Below are 14,852 nucleotides of genomic sequence, written 5' to 3'. Positions count from 1 at the left end.
TACGTCACAACACATCACATGATGTTGCGAGTTTGACACCCCTGTTTTAAAGTAAGCTTGGCCTGTATTTTTTTTAACTAAAATATTCAGTAGTGTGCTGCAGCTGCCAAAAAAGCCAACACAGCCCTAGGCTGCATTAACAGAGGGATAGAATCAAGATCACATGAAGAGAGCCTTGGTGGAGCAGTGGGCTAATGCCTCCTTAAGTAACACCAGCTGCCTGCAATTATTGCAGGTTCACATCCCACCAGGCTCAAGGTTGACTCAGCCTTCCATCCTTCCGAGGTAGGTAAAATGAGGACCCAGATTGTTGGGGGCAATTAAGCTGACTTTGTAATAATGCCGCTTGGGGGTGTGTGTGAAAGCCCTAATAAGCAGGCATATACATAGAATGAAGGCTACTGCTAAGCTTGTAAGCCGCCCTGAGTCTTCAGAGAAGGGCGGGATATAAATGGAATTAAAATAAAATAAAATTTAAAAAGTGTTAATACCACTTTACAATGCCTTGGTAAGGCCACACTTGGAATACTGCATCCAGTTTTGGTCACCATGGTGTAAAAAAGATGTTGAGACTCTAGAAAGAGTACAGAGAAGAGCAACAAAGATGATTAGGGGACTAGAGGCTAAAACATATAAGGAACAGTTGCTGGAATTGGGTATGTCTGGTTTAATGAAGAGAAGGACGAGGGGTGACATGACAGCAGTGTTCCAATATCTCAGGGGTTGCCACAAAGATCAGGGAGTCATGCTATTCTCCAAAGCACCTGAAGGCAGGACAAGAAGCAACAGATGGAAACTAATCAAAGAGAGAAGCAACCTAGAACTAAGGAGAAACTTCCTGATACAACTAATTAACCAGTGGAACAACCTGTTTCCAGAAGCTGTGAATGCTACAACACTGGAAGTTTTAAAGAAGAGATTGGACAGCCATTTGTCTGAAATGGTATAGAGCACGGGTGTCAAACTCGCCACATCACATGATGTGTTACAACATATAGCAACTCTTTTTGCATTGCTGGTAACGGGGTGGGCGCGGCTTCGGTATGATGAAACCGGCCCACAGGCCAGCAGTTTGACACCCCTAGTATAGGGTTTCCTGCCTGAGCAGGGGTTGGACTAGATGACCTCCAAGGTCCCTTCCAGCTTTATGATTATTATTCTTCACTGTTCTAAAATGAAGAAATCCCAGTTGTCTATCCTTGTGACCAAACATCACGTACTACTGCCTTCAGACTCCAACAAAAGTTACTTTCAGCTGTGGGTCACCAAAGAATTAACAACTTTTGAACAAGTTCATTATTTAGCATTAGCATTTTGGGATAAGGACTAGCATCCTGTTCTAACAATTCTAATTAAAGATGAAGAAAATCAAAAGCACATTATTCCTCACACCTCACTCAACCCACAAAACATGGCAAGAGCCCTACTGGATTGGACCGAAGACCAATTAATATATTGTTTCATGGAGTACACAACCAGAGCTTCTAGAAATCACACAAATAGCCCACAAACAATACAAATACTGTGGAATCCTGGTGATGTTATCTAGTCAAGTAATCAATGTCTGCAAGTAAACAACCACGCTCAGGGAGCACCAAGGATTCCATAGCTCAACCCTGAGCTATATATATCTCCTCTTCTATTGGAACAATGCAGATACCCACTCCTGCTTCCCAGGAACTGGTGCATAGGGGACTTCTGGTCCTGGAAGTAATAACAGCTATTATATCTAATTGCCATTGATAGTTTTGTTTGAGAAATAATGCGTTGAATCCCACTTCAAAGCCATTAAGTAGGTGATTATTAAAGATCTCAGCTTCTAATGAGAATAGAGTTTATCCAATAAACAAGGAACCATTTACAGAAAACAAATAACCATAACTGGAAAAACTGGGGAAATATAACACAGATTGGAGCAGGTGAAGAGCCTTAAGGTCCATTCCATAATAGAAAAAATACAAATATAATCTAATTGTTTATTTTTATTTGTGTAACCATCATATATCAAGAAGTAATGAATTCCAAAATCTAACTCTCTGCCATGTGAAAAACTATTTTATTTTTTTCTTAATGGGAATCTCCTCTATGCAGTTTTATCAAAGATTCTGAATTGCAATTTATGAGATGGGGAACTACTTATTTTTGCTCATGTCCTTCCTCTTATTTGCTTTCTTTATAAATTAATATAGACCAAATTCATATTGGCTTGTTCCAAAATAGCTGTTATATAAAAATAGCAATCAAATAAAAATTGTAAAAATATCCTTCCTAATTTTTCTTGAAATCGTTAGAGTTCATTGTACATCAATTTCTATTGCTGTACTTCTTTGGATTTACAGTGTTATGATTCCTTTTATTATAAAGCAAAGAAAAAGAACTTTATGTTGAGGGTCAACCCTATAAACTCAAGTACATTATAAATAATTAATTACACTATAAATTGTCACAGCGTCCCTACAGAAAGTTCTTTCATGACCATTATGTGCATTGGTTTTCTTAATAACATTTGGTAACATACTGCAAAGTAGGGCATAGAACTTTTTATTTTTAGATGCTGTTTTAATGCTCTGGATTATTTATGTGTGTTAAAGTGTGCTGAATATTATATAGTCTTCACTCCACAACATACTCCAAGCTTATCACTTAGTCTTAGAGCAAGCATTTTTAAATGAAAATTAAATTAAAGCAAACTTGTTTTCAGAAGCCTAGGAACATCTTTCACCATGAAATACATTAGTGGGATATTAAAATCAATCAATTAATCAATGAAAACATTGGAAAGCTCTGGTAAATCACACTGGGGCAGACATGTCAAACACAAGGCCCAGGGGCCGGATGCGGCCCACGAAGTGGTTTTATGTGGCCCGCGAAGCCATCCTGGAAACAGTGAGGGAACGGCCCCCAATACCTTGGCCCTGGCCCAGATACCCTCCTTCTGCCAGAGACCCTCAGATCTGTCCCACTCCTGCCCAGGCCCCCATAGGCACCCTTGATGCCAACTACGTAGAGCTGGCCACGCCCACCCAGTAGGCCATACGCACTCTAGCCATGCCCACCCAGTAGGCCACGCCCACCCTGGCCACACCCACCCGGCCCCCTGAGGGCAACCGCAATGCTGATGCGGCCCTCAATGAAATTGAGTTTGACACCCCTGCACTGGGGGGGGGGGAACCAAGCATTTTTGCTTTTTCTAGGTACCAGTCTTTGGAAAGTCCTGTGATTTTTTTAAACTACCTGAAACAATCCGCTCTAATAAGCCCGATATAGATCTCCTTAGGAAATGTTTCTTACACTACTTTCTTTTCTTTAATTCCAATGTTTTCAGCAACAATACTGCAACTACAAAGTTACAGAGGGAGATGGTTTGACCATGAGAATTGAATCACAACATAATCTAGGTAAATCCAGATTTCAGGAGGATATAGCGGTTTAGGAAAAGCAGGGGCAGTCCAAGACACTTTGCTACTGGGGACAAGGTAGCAGCCACTTATGCCCACCCCAAAGCTATGCAATCAGCTACATTTCCCAATAGAAGAGTTTGGCAGGCTTTCTAACTAAAAGATCCAGCCCCTATCTAACTGACGGGACAGTAAAATGTTTAGACCAGCAGAAATCCTCCACCCCCCTCCCAATCCTTAGAACAAAGAAAAGGGCTGTAGCCAGGCTCATTTTAAAGTTGACAGTGGGACTCTCTCAAGAAGAAAGGAAATCCTGCAAATGAAACAAAAGTTAAGAATCCCCTCTGGGTCTCTGCAGATGCTTCTCGTAAAACTTCTTCATCAATCTGTATTCTACAGTATTTAGGGAAGCCAATCAGATAGGAGTTCAATACAGGTAGTCTTCAACTTACAACCAGAATTGGGACCAGAATTTCATGGGTAAGCAAGGCAGTTGTTACGTGAATAACATTCAATTTTATGACCTAATTTGCATACTTGTTAAGTGAAGGATGCAGTTGTTAAGCAAATCTGGTTTCCCCCATTGGCTTTGCTTGTTGGAAGCTGGTTGGGAGTCACAAATGGTGATCACATGATCCAAGGATGCTGCACCATCATAAATACACAGTGGTTGCCAAGCACCCAAAATTTGATCACATGTCCACGAGGATGCTGTGACGGTTGTAAATGCGAGGACCAGTTGTGTATTGGATAGAACAAGGAGCTCCAATCTCTGGGCCACGGCCCACTAGTGGGCTGTGAGGGGATTGCAACTGGGTCTCAGAAACTGCCGGTGAGCATGCCTGCGCACCTGCACATCCTCACTTGCATGAGTGGCAGGTGCACGTGCACACCACTTGCACAAATGTAGCTGTGTGCGCGCGCAGTTGCCAGCCGCTCATGCGGAACCATCCCCTCTACTCCCCCTACCAGTCCACAAAGCAGGAAACATTGGGGAACTCTGGGATAGAAAATGTGCAAAATAAGACAAAAATATGTGTATATTAGAGTTCGTACATTCGAGATTGATTACTATGCAAAGGTTGTAGTCCACATTTCTTAATGGAACTCTATTTTTAGATTTTCTTGCACAGTAAAATTATCCTGGCTATCACTAATGGTACTCACAAAGTTCAGTTTCGCTTATTCATTTTCCACTGACTTCCTGAGAGCAACAAACTAGTTACTATAGTAAATGGCACCCTGTTTGCATAGAGCAAGGAAGAGAACATATGAAATGAATAGCACATGAACAGATAGCACTGGCTGAAAGAACACACAAAAACATTTTGCAATTTTTTTCCTAGAGCAAATATTAATCCTTCATAACATTATATACTATTCATTACCTTTAGCAACCTACATGGAGAGCCAATATGATGTAATGAATTTGGACTTTGGCAGCATTTCTGAAGTGGAATAAAATCTACAATGACTCCTTTACTTTTATTTTACAAATATATATTTTTAAAAAATCCTCACTGCATCTCTATGAAATTCTGCACTTTGTGTTAGTGATGATTTTAGGCTTCTGAACTTTTTAACATGGTCAACTATCTTGAGGTTTTTTTTGTGAATGTAAAATCTGGAGGTCACTGAAAAAGGCACAAATGTCAATTATAACCAAAATGAAAACTTAAAGCAAGGTACAAAGTTGGTTTGACATAAGCTGACTTTGTAATAATGCCGCTTGGGGGGGGGGACAAAAGCCCTAATAAGCAGGCATATACATAGAATGAAGGCTATTGCTAAGCACATTGATTTGTGCTTTAGATTGTAAGCCACCCTGAGTCTTCGGAGAAGGGCAGGATATAAGGTAAAGGTAAAGGTTCCCCCGCACATGTGTGCTAGTCGTTTCCGACTCTAGGGGCCGGTGCTCATCTCCGTTTCAAAGCCAAAGAGCCAGCGCTTGTCCGAGGACGTCTCCGTGGTCATGTGGCCGGCATGACTAGACGCCAAAGGCGCACGGAACGCTGTTACCTTCCCACCGGAGTGGTCCCTATTTTTCTACTTGCATTTTTACGTGCTTTCGAACTGCTAGGTTGGCAGAAGCTGGGACGAGTAACAGGCGCTCACTCTGTTATGCGGCACTCGGGATTCGACCCGCCAAACTGCCGACCTTCCGATCGACAAGCTCAGCGTCCTAACCCACTGAGCCACCGCGTCCCTACAGGGCAGGATATAAATGGGATTAAAAAAAATAACACATTCAACTTTAACATTGACCCATAAACTACCAAAATAGAGTTGCCACAAGACACATAAAAGGTAAAGGTAAAGGTTCCCCCGCACATGCGTGCTAGTCGTTTCCGACTCTAGGGGCCGGTGCTCATCTCCGTTTCAAAGCCGAAGAGCCAGCGCTTGTCCGAGGACATCTCCATGGTCATGTGGCCGGCATGACTAGACGCCAAAAGCACACAGAACGCTGTTACCTTCCCACCGTAGTGGTCCCTATTTTTCTACTTGCATTTTTACATGCTTTAGAACTGCTAGGTTGGCAGAAGCTGGGACGAGTAACAGGCACTCACTCTGCTATGTGGCACTCGGCACCACCAAACACATACAAACACATACAAACCCCCAAATTCAAGCTAACCAGGTTTAGCCTTTTTTCCCCTGCAAATGTAGGTGCTAAATCTTCAACTGCTCTGGTTGAGTGCACAATGTAAACCTAGGCAGGCTCTGCAAGGTTACTGTATCTAAGTTGCACAAAAACAGGTGATCACTAATTGGCACCAAAAAGTTAGGCTTCTTCTGTATCCATTCTACCACCCAGCAGCAGTAAGTAGTATAGATCTGGTATCCCTAATTATAAATACATTCTACATTCTTAGAACAGATGGTGGCCATGGCCAGAAGGACCTTTACACAGTTTCATGTTGTGTGCCTATTGCACCCATTCCTATCCAATGAAAAACTACTCAGTCATTCAAGCCTTAGTCACCTCCTGTTTGAACAATTGCAAATATGATCTATATGGGGCTGTCCTTGAAGAGTATTTACAAGCTATGCAAAATGCAGTGGTGCTGACAGATTTATTTATTTATTTAATTTGTATACCGCCCTTCTCCCGAAGGACTCAGGGCGGTGAACAGGGCAATACATAATAAAAAACAAGATACAAAAATTAAAAAGTAATTAAACAGCAATGCCCATAATAAAATAATACAGATTAAAAAGTTAAGATCAATTTATAAAACCCGACCCCATCCCATCAGGCCAGGCCAGCTTGTTCAAAGAGGTAGGTTTAGATATAGGTGCTAAAGTCCTCTTGTTTCACGAACTGCATTAAGAGCTGTGGTGGCACAGTGGTTAGAATGTAGTATTGCAGGCTAACTTCTGCCTACAGCCAGAAGTTCAATCCTGACCAGTTCAAGGTTGACTTAGCCTTCCATCCTTCCAGGGTCAGTAAAATGAAGATTCAGATTGTTGGGAACAATATGCTGACACTGTAAATTTATTAGAAACTGCTGTAAAGCACCGTGGAGCAGTATGTAAGTCAGTAAGTGCTATTGCTATTGCTATTATGTTCCCAGACACAAATCAAGAATGTCTGGTGGACACCTTTAAAGCCCTTGAAAGCGTGTTAATAATGGGACCATCTCTTCCTATTGGTATCTACCGCTCCTGTTAGCTCCAGCAGAAGCATGCTCAAGCAGTGCTATCTGGCAAACCCAAGAATAGGACCTTTTTTTGCCCTGGGACCTGTTTTTTTGTGCCTTAGACTTACCCCAATCCTACTGGCTCTTTGTGAGGCATTAAAAAGTTGGCTCGGCCATCAAACCTGGGTTCTTAATAGTGTGGTGAACCTGTTTCTTGGCTATATTGATTGAAGAACTCTATGAGTTTCTTGACTGTTACTTTTTTCTATAGATTGTGTTGACTGAGCTTAGAAGCTAAACTCCAGTTTTGCTCCTGGAGTTACAAACATCTCAGGCTTCTCCATTATCATTTCGCTCATTTGCTATATGTATCATCCTTACAGCCCTTGAGATGAACCTTATACTATCTGGACAATTCATAGCAGAAGCACACTGAAGGTTTTTTTTGAGAAGGATAGGATATCATCAACAAAATGCTTTGCAAAAAAAATCCCTTAATTTAAGAGAAGAAAGCATTTGCAGCAGTGAATAACACTGAAATGCTAGCCCATATATGATATGCCATATGCTAAATAAATAAATAGATGAATGAATGACAAGTCAGTGAAATAAAAGTAGCTTAGAATAGGCACAACGGATGTGGCCATTATTAGAGCATCTTACAGTTTGCAAGGAATTTTACCTTCTTATCATAGCAGTGGTCTGGTCTGGCATTCAGACCCTGATTAACTGCACAATTATACAGCTATAGTAGAGTAATGGGACGTAAAGGAAACTGAATTTGTTTGCTTCTTATTCATGGTTTAAGGTCTTCCTGTGGCAATCAGGTTCAAGGAAATTATAAAAAATACTAGGAGCAATGAAAGCAATTTGCTGCTTAGCCAATTTCTTATCAGAGTAACTTTTTCCTTCCTAAGAAAAATCAAGTAGCAAGTATATGCACCCATGTTTTCACATTGTAGTTCTTCCCCTGGTGCTTTTAAATTATGATCTTAGAAAGAATTCCGTAACTATGTAAGGATGGGTGATAAAATAGCTTCTTCATCAAGACAGAAGAAAGGGACAAGAGAAGTGAATAGATAAAATGCTTATTCAGCCTGGGCATTAGCCAATAGACATTCGCTCATTGAACTAGCTCTGTTTAATTCTAATTAACTGTATTTGCTGGAGCTTTTCCAAACCACATTTTAAGAGCAAAACAGCTTACAAAATCTTCTAGACTCAAGATATTAGAACATGAATTTGTATCATAAGCAGACCATATTACTGCTTTCATGACCCTGATAAGCTATCAACTGCATGCAGAGAGAAGTCATAAGGAACACGCTATTGGTTAAAACCAAAGGTCTATCTAGTTACCACAGATGTAAGCAACGCCTGACCCTTGGGTTACTCTTTCTGTAGTCCTAGAATTAAAATTCAAGGTTAGTGCCTAGGGACATCAGGGTACCTATAAACATTTTTCTTGTCATTTTATTTAGCCCATTTGTTTATATGACAAAATATTTTAACGGGAAGCCGGTATACTGAAAAGCAGAAGCACTCAAAGGGTCCCTTAAGCTTTCTTGGAAAGTAAAAGTTAACAGGTAATTGCACCCCAATATTTTGTTTGGAAGTGTGCTTACCTGACCAGAAAAAAAGATACAAATAAACAGTATAGTGTTACAAATTGTCCTGCAGATGAGCTATACAGATGGCAGATAATGTTCTGGAAAAAGTGTGTTTTATAAGCAGTTATGTTCCTCATCTACAAGTATTACCAGCCACCAGAGAATCCACTTCTTCTTAGAAATGTCTCCCTAAATCTAATATGCTTCCCTAACTCAGAAACAGTCCCAGAAGTTCTACCTACCTTTCTGAAACATCAATCTGATGAGTTAAGAGCACTGAGGATATAATGATTTGGATTAAGCAATAAATTTATCTCATCCCTCTTCCACATCAATCCTATTCCCTTATATATTATATAGGCTGTCCAGAGTCTGGTTGATTTCAGGTGACAGACAAATCTCATAAATAGAACAACAATTTGAAGCATGATTGCTGGGTAGAAGTAGAGATAAAGGCAAGGATTATCCCCATCCCACTGACCAGGATATAAAAAGTAGGGTGCATAATTTAATGGGTCTGTTATGGCTTTGCCCTTTTGGGCAGCTCCAGATTAATTCTGTGTGAATATTGTCCCTAATCCTTAAGGCTTCCCGTCAAATAAGTTAGCAACACTACCCTTCTTTTCTTGCAGTGCTGAGACAAGCAGTTCCAAAAACCTCAAAGAGGACATGAAAACAAAAATTGGTACTTGTGCTCAAGGAAATAGTTATAGGGAAAGATAAAAGCTCCATTAATCTACCCTGATTAGTAATCATTATTGAAAATCTCCACTATTATTATCTGACAAACCCCAACCCTTTTAAATTTTCTTACCCTAATGTCCATCAATACATACCACAGCAACAGTGCTTCAAGAGGTATGTAATGTACATCAAAATATGTTATCTGTTGGGCCTTTTTTAGATTAGGCTCCAAAACTGAATACTTTGTATCTGTATCTGTAATTACTGTTCATATTTCCAAGATGTCCATATGCTGCTAGAAATACTAACTTTCATATGGATATAAGGTAGAAATTGCCTTAAAGAGTGAAACTGAACATTCATTTTGCTTAAGCATCCCCTTTTCTACCAAAAACCAGAGGTTCTTGTGATGCTCAAAACAAAATGAGATTGAGAGTCTGAGCACCTCATAACCAGAAATACACAGTTGTCACCTATAGGTTTTATTTTAACCTCTCCTTTATTAACCATTAAAAGACCTATTCCAATTTCCACCAATTTGCTGAATCCTCTAAAATATTAGGCTAGAAATATACTGCTCAAAAAAATAAAGGGAACACTTAAACAACACAATGTACTGTATTTAATAGTAGGATGTCTTATTTTCTGTTCCCTTTATTTTTTTGAGCAGTGTATATTTTACAGCATATCCACTTAACAAATAAACAACTAAAATCCAAATTTCAGTATTTATTGCAGAACTCCCCATTCTTGGACCTACAGTCTACACAGTCCTCAAACCGTGAGAATTTTAGTTTTAGATTTAGCTTTCCCAGGAGTTTTACTTCCAATATATCCAGAGGATTATCAGTCTGGAGAAAGCTCATTTATTGGAACTGAACGTTGGAAAATAATTTGCTAGAGCCAGAGAAAAATATTTGAGTAACAAACTGTTAAAGCATCCAAAGAATTTGAAAGATATTGTTCCAATCACATGACTTACAGTTATTATGAAAGAGTCCTGCATTTCCACTCTGCCCTGCAGTAGCCAAATTCAACAAACCTTTCTTCCCCAAAGCCTCACAGATCTCAACAAAAGGAGATTATGAGGTAGGATGTGAAGCAGTTTTCTTCTTATGCAAAGAAAACATTATTTTTAGGAAAAACAAACTGCAAAAACTAAAAAGGACAGAGAAAGATATCATACTGAGAATAATGCTTTAAGCCAAGACCAACTAGCAGGGTTAAAACATCTTGCATATCTTGGGACTGACTGGAAAATATTTCTTAAACACTGTCTTCCATCTTTCCTCTTCACATATGTTTTTCAACTAAACCTTTGTCTTTAAAGTAATTATTGCATCTGTGGATAGCAATATATTTAGCATACTTGTTTAAAGCACCAATAAGCATTTTACAGTGACTAGCAAAATGTCAGTCATTGTGATACATAGAGAAGGGCAGGCACATTAAAATGATCAGGCTGGAGGAAGAAGAATGCAGCACTCGTGCTGCAAACCACTGGGATTCTCTCAGGAAAAGCTTGATTATTCAGCAACAAAGATAGGAACAATATTTTAGATTTACAACTTACTATGATCATACCCTTCAAAACATCCCAGATGAAATCAAGAACATTCTTAATGTCTTAAACCATGTCTGTTTGTCTCTGATACACATATACAGAAGCACCCAGTTACTGCTGCAGAATCCTTTGCCTGCTATTTCAATATTCTCTTGAAGAAAATAGAGTTATAAATTTGATTGCATTAAGGCATCCTCCCTCTTTAAGGCTCATCTTAAATGCTGACATCAATATTACCTCATCTTTGTCTGTATAAAGGGAAACCACTTTCAGATCTTTCCCTTCCATTTCAAAGTCCAATTGTTAAATGGATTGTTTTAATTATTGACTGAGATTATCAATCTTTCCAACACAGAGGTGCTTTTCAACTCTGCCAGGCTTATTATCCCTACCCCAACACCCACTCCAGCGATGTGCAGAATCCAATCCTACAAATGCAGTCATTAAAAAAACAATCAAGACACAAAAACTTTTATAGTATAATATAGTACATTAACAAATATATATTGGTACATGAATGGCAGGCAGTTCACTCCACTGAGACCCCAGCATGTATAGAAATTAGTTTTTTCTTCTCCAACAGCCCGCCTCTCACTTAGCCCCAGAGGTTTCCACTATAAAAGTAATATGCTGTTAACATCAATATTTTAATCTCAAATTATCAACTGTGCTTACAATAATCTCATAATACTCTGTCAGTGGAAACATATTCTTTTAATGGAAAAAATAGCATTTGTAAACATTGTAGTGATGAAAAAATACAGAATTTTCAGTGTGCCTAGCTTCTGGGCAAGTAACATTGACAGTACAATCTTGGACTAGTCCTGTTTCCTAAGCCTAATTGGTCTCCTATATATGCAGTCCAGAAAAACGGGGTGAAGCCATATATATCCACCTTAGGACCTTGTAGGAAAAGCAAGAATACACATAATAAATAATATAAGATTTTTAAAACTGGCATTACAATACATTCTATAATGATTGTATTTTTAATACAATCCTTTACAAAAAGCTAGTGTCTCAAAACAGGAATCATGTCATTTTCTATTTTTTAGATAACTGACAAGATGGAATTGGCCAGCAGACTTATTTCTTATAGATGAATGTTCTGATATGGAGCAATATAAACATTTTAGGACTCTTTAGCAGATTATTAGTTGTGAATGAAAGCTGACTGTTTATGTCACAACATTGTTAAATCCTATTTCATTTTTTCATGCAGCATTCAAATCAGAGTAGAATTCTCCTTTGGCACCGTACAGCAAAATAATATTGGTAGGACTACATTTCCTTCTCTGTTGTAATTCATTAAACAGAAGTGTTGCATTAGGAAGTGAAGGAGAAATGCTATACTCTGGCAGCTTTCTAAGCAAACCGGTTTCCCTATGTTTCTCCGTAGATATATTACTGATACAACACTAATCTTATTTTTGGAAGGCACTTAAGAAATGGTTTCAAGATGTCACATGAAATATTTTGCCACATTTTAACTATATGCAAAGTACTCTGTTAAATATATTTTTAATTGAATGTTTTAACCTCTCATGTTTCAAACAGCATCATATACAAATTTGATTAACTACAGTTAGCTGTCATTAAAAACTTGCTGTTTAGCAGAGTGAAAAAAGAAACCTATCTAGGGCAGTAGCCATCAACTCCTTATCAATCAACTGCACTGAAAGAGAAAACATATTTGTTCTTTAGCAATCAAAAAGGCTGGCTCAGCTTTTTCACCAGTCCTGTTTCATGTGACATCCAGAATGGCCAGTTCGGTAGTATTTTTCCTTTTGTCCCCAAGACAAAAAGGAACATGCTTCTATTGTAATAATGTTTTTTTATATTCTTTCCATCCTTCCAAACAAAAAAAAATTGCATGAGATTTAACACAGTAATTTCTTTCTCTCAAATGTCTGGATTTGGGGAGAAGAAACACCAGAAATACTTTAATTTTTTGTTGGTTTTATATATATATTAATTGTTGTCCAAAAGCATTGTGGTGTCCGAAACATGCATTCCACACAAACATGCCTACCACTACAGCGGAGTTTTTTCTTCATAGGCCAAGATTAAAACAATCAAGAGCAACTCAGAATCCACCAGAAGAATCTGGCTTAATCATATTCTATAGTTAAATCAAGTTAAAATACAGATTGGAACACCTTCAAAACAAAATAGTGCTTATGCAAAAGAATAAGTAAGCACAAATGCTATATCAGGAACCAATCAATCAATAACCAGTGGGAATAATTTAACTGCTCAAGATACTTTACTGAAATGCATGATTTATCACATAAACCACAATGCCTGAGAACCACAACAACATAAGCTGAAACTTGGTATGAGCCTTGGTGGAGCAGTGGGCTAATGCCTCCTTAAGTAACACCAGCTGCCTGCAATTAGTGCAGGTTCACATCCCACCAGGCTCAAGGTTAACTCAGCCTTCCATCCTTCCGAGGTAGGTAAAATGAGGACCCAGATTGTTGGGGGAAATTAAGCTGACTTTGTAATAATGCTGCTTGGGGTGTGTGTGAAAGCCCTAATAAGCAGGCATATACATAGAATGAAGGCTACTGCTAAGCTTGTAAGCCGCCCTGAGTCTTCGGAGAAGGGCGGGATATAAATGGAATTAAAATAAATAAATAAATAAAATAAACTAAGGACAACATTATGACTAGGCTTAATCGCTGACATGAAGGTATGCCTTCTTAAAAACTTGTTAAGTTCTTCTCCTATCTGAGCAGAAACAAAAAGACTTTAAAAATTCAGGCAGCATTAATCAACTCTTCAATATCTGTATTTGCTTATACAACTAGAGGGATTTAAATTATTTTTAAAAACTAGTTGTGCTATATGTAATAACTACATTTCTACAGAAATAGAGCACAACAATGATGAAAACTGCCCTGAATGCAATTGGGTCAATATAAACGGTGAAAAAATACATTGCCATGGGTGTATAATATAGGCCACCCAACCAAACAGAAGAAATAGAGGAACTTTTTGCTAATCAGTTAATTAAGGTATGTAGGAAGATCTCCAAGGTCCCTTCCAGCTCTATTCTATTCTATTCTATTCTATTCTATTCTATTCTATTCTATTCTATTCTATTCTATTCCATTCCATTCAAGGAGAGAAGCAACCTAGAACTAAGGAGAAATTTCCTGTTAGAATAATTAATCAGTGAAACAACTTGCCTCCAGAAGTTTTGAATGCTTCAACAGTGTAAGTTTTTAAGAGATTGGACCACCATTTGTCTGAAATGGTATAGGGCAGGCATGTCAAACAGCCAGCCCATGGGCCAGATGCATCACACTGAAAGCGTGCTCACCCCATTGCCGGCAATGGGGAAAAAGTCGTGATACATCATGCGACGTCATGTGAAGTCGCGAGTTTGACATGCCTGGTATAGGGTTTCCTGCCTGAGCAGGGCGTTGGACTAGAACAGGGCTTTTCAACCAGTGGTACGGGTACCACCTGTGGTACCTTGGCACCTGGCAGGTGGTACGCAACCATCCTAGAAAAGTGGTAGTGGGGGAGGGGAATGAGTTGAACCGGTGGCAGTACCACAAAAACCTGAGCGAGAGATGGCTGGAGCTGCAGGGCTGTCAGGGCTCAGCGGAAGTGCCAGGATCAGCCCTTCTTTGGGGCTGTCAGGGCTCAGCGGAAGCTCCAGGATCAGCGCCAGGCTCCAGCTGGAGCTCGGCACTGATCCTGGCGCTTCTGCTGAGCCCAGAAGAAGCGCCAATCAGCTGGAATGTTGCAGCATCTCCAGGGTCTTGTGATTTACATTCAGATGCTTGGAAACTGATTCATATTAATGATGGTCACAGTGTACCAGGGTCATGTGAAGTGACCAAAACCTGCTGCAACCACCCAGCAGACAGGGGGAATAAAAACCAACCCAACTCACCCTACCCCTGTTGCCAATCCTCAATAGAAATGCTCACAACAATGA

General features: G+C 39.3%; 1 protein-coding gene across 16 annotated transcripts in view; it reads right to left on the bottom strand.

Annotated features, from left to right (window-relative positions):
• The window catches only part of LOC310639047 (uncharacterized protein), a 49,796-nt gene that overhangs the window by 29,764 nt on the left and 5,180 nt on the right, over window positions 1–14,852 (bottom strand). For 3 of the 16 annotated variants that reach the window (XR_014492223.1, XR_014492224.1, XR_014492225.1), the window contains exon 1: window positions 10,907–11,039. The exons of 10 other annotated variants lie outside the window; for them this stretch is intronic. The gene's annotated coding sequence lies outside the window, so the exon portion shown is untranslated. Of the gene's footprint in view, window positions 1–10,315; window positions 10,402–10,906; window positions 11,040–14,852 lie in introns of those variants that run through there. 3 more of the 16 variants (XR_014492226.1, XR_014492227.1, XR_014492228.1) reach the window with 3 other exon arrangements.

Source organism: Vipera ursinii, assembly GCF_947247035.1.
Source record: "Vipera ursinii genome assembly, chromosome: 1".
Lineage (NCBI taxonomy): Eukaryota > Metazoa > Chordata > Lepidosauria > Squamata > Viperidae > Vipera > Vipera ursinii.
This window is presented reverse-complemented; position numbering and strand designations above follow the sequence as displayed.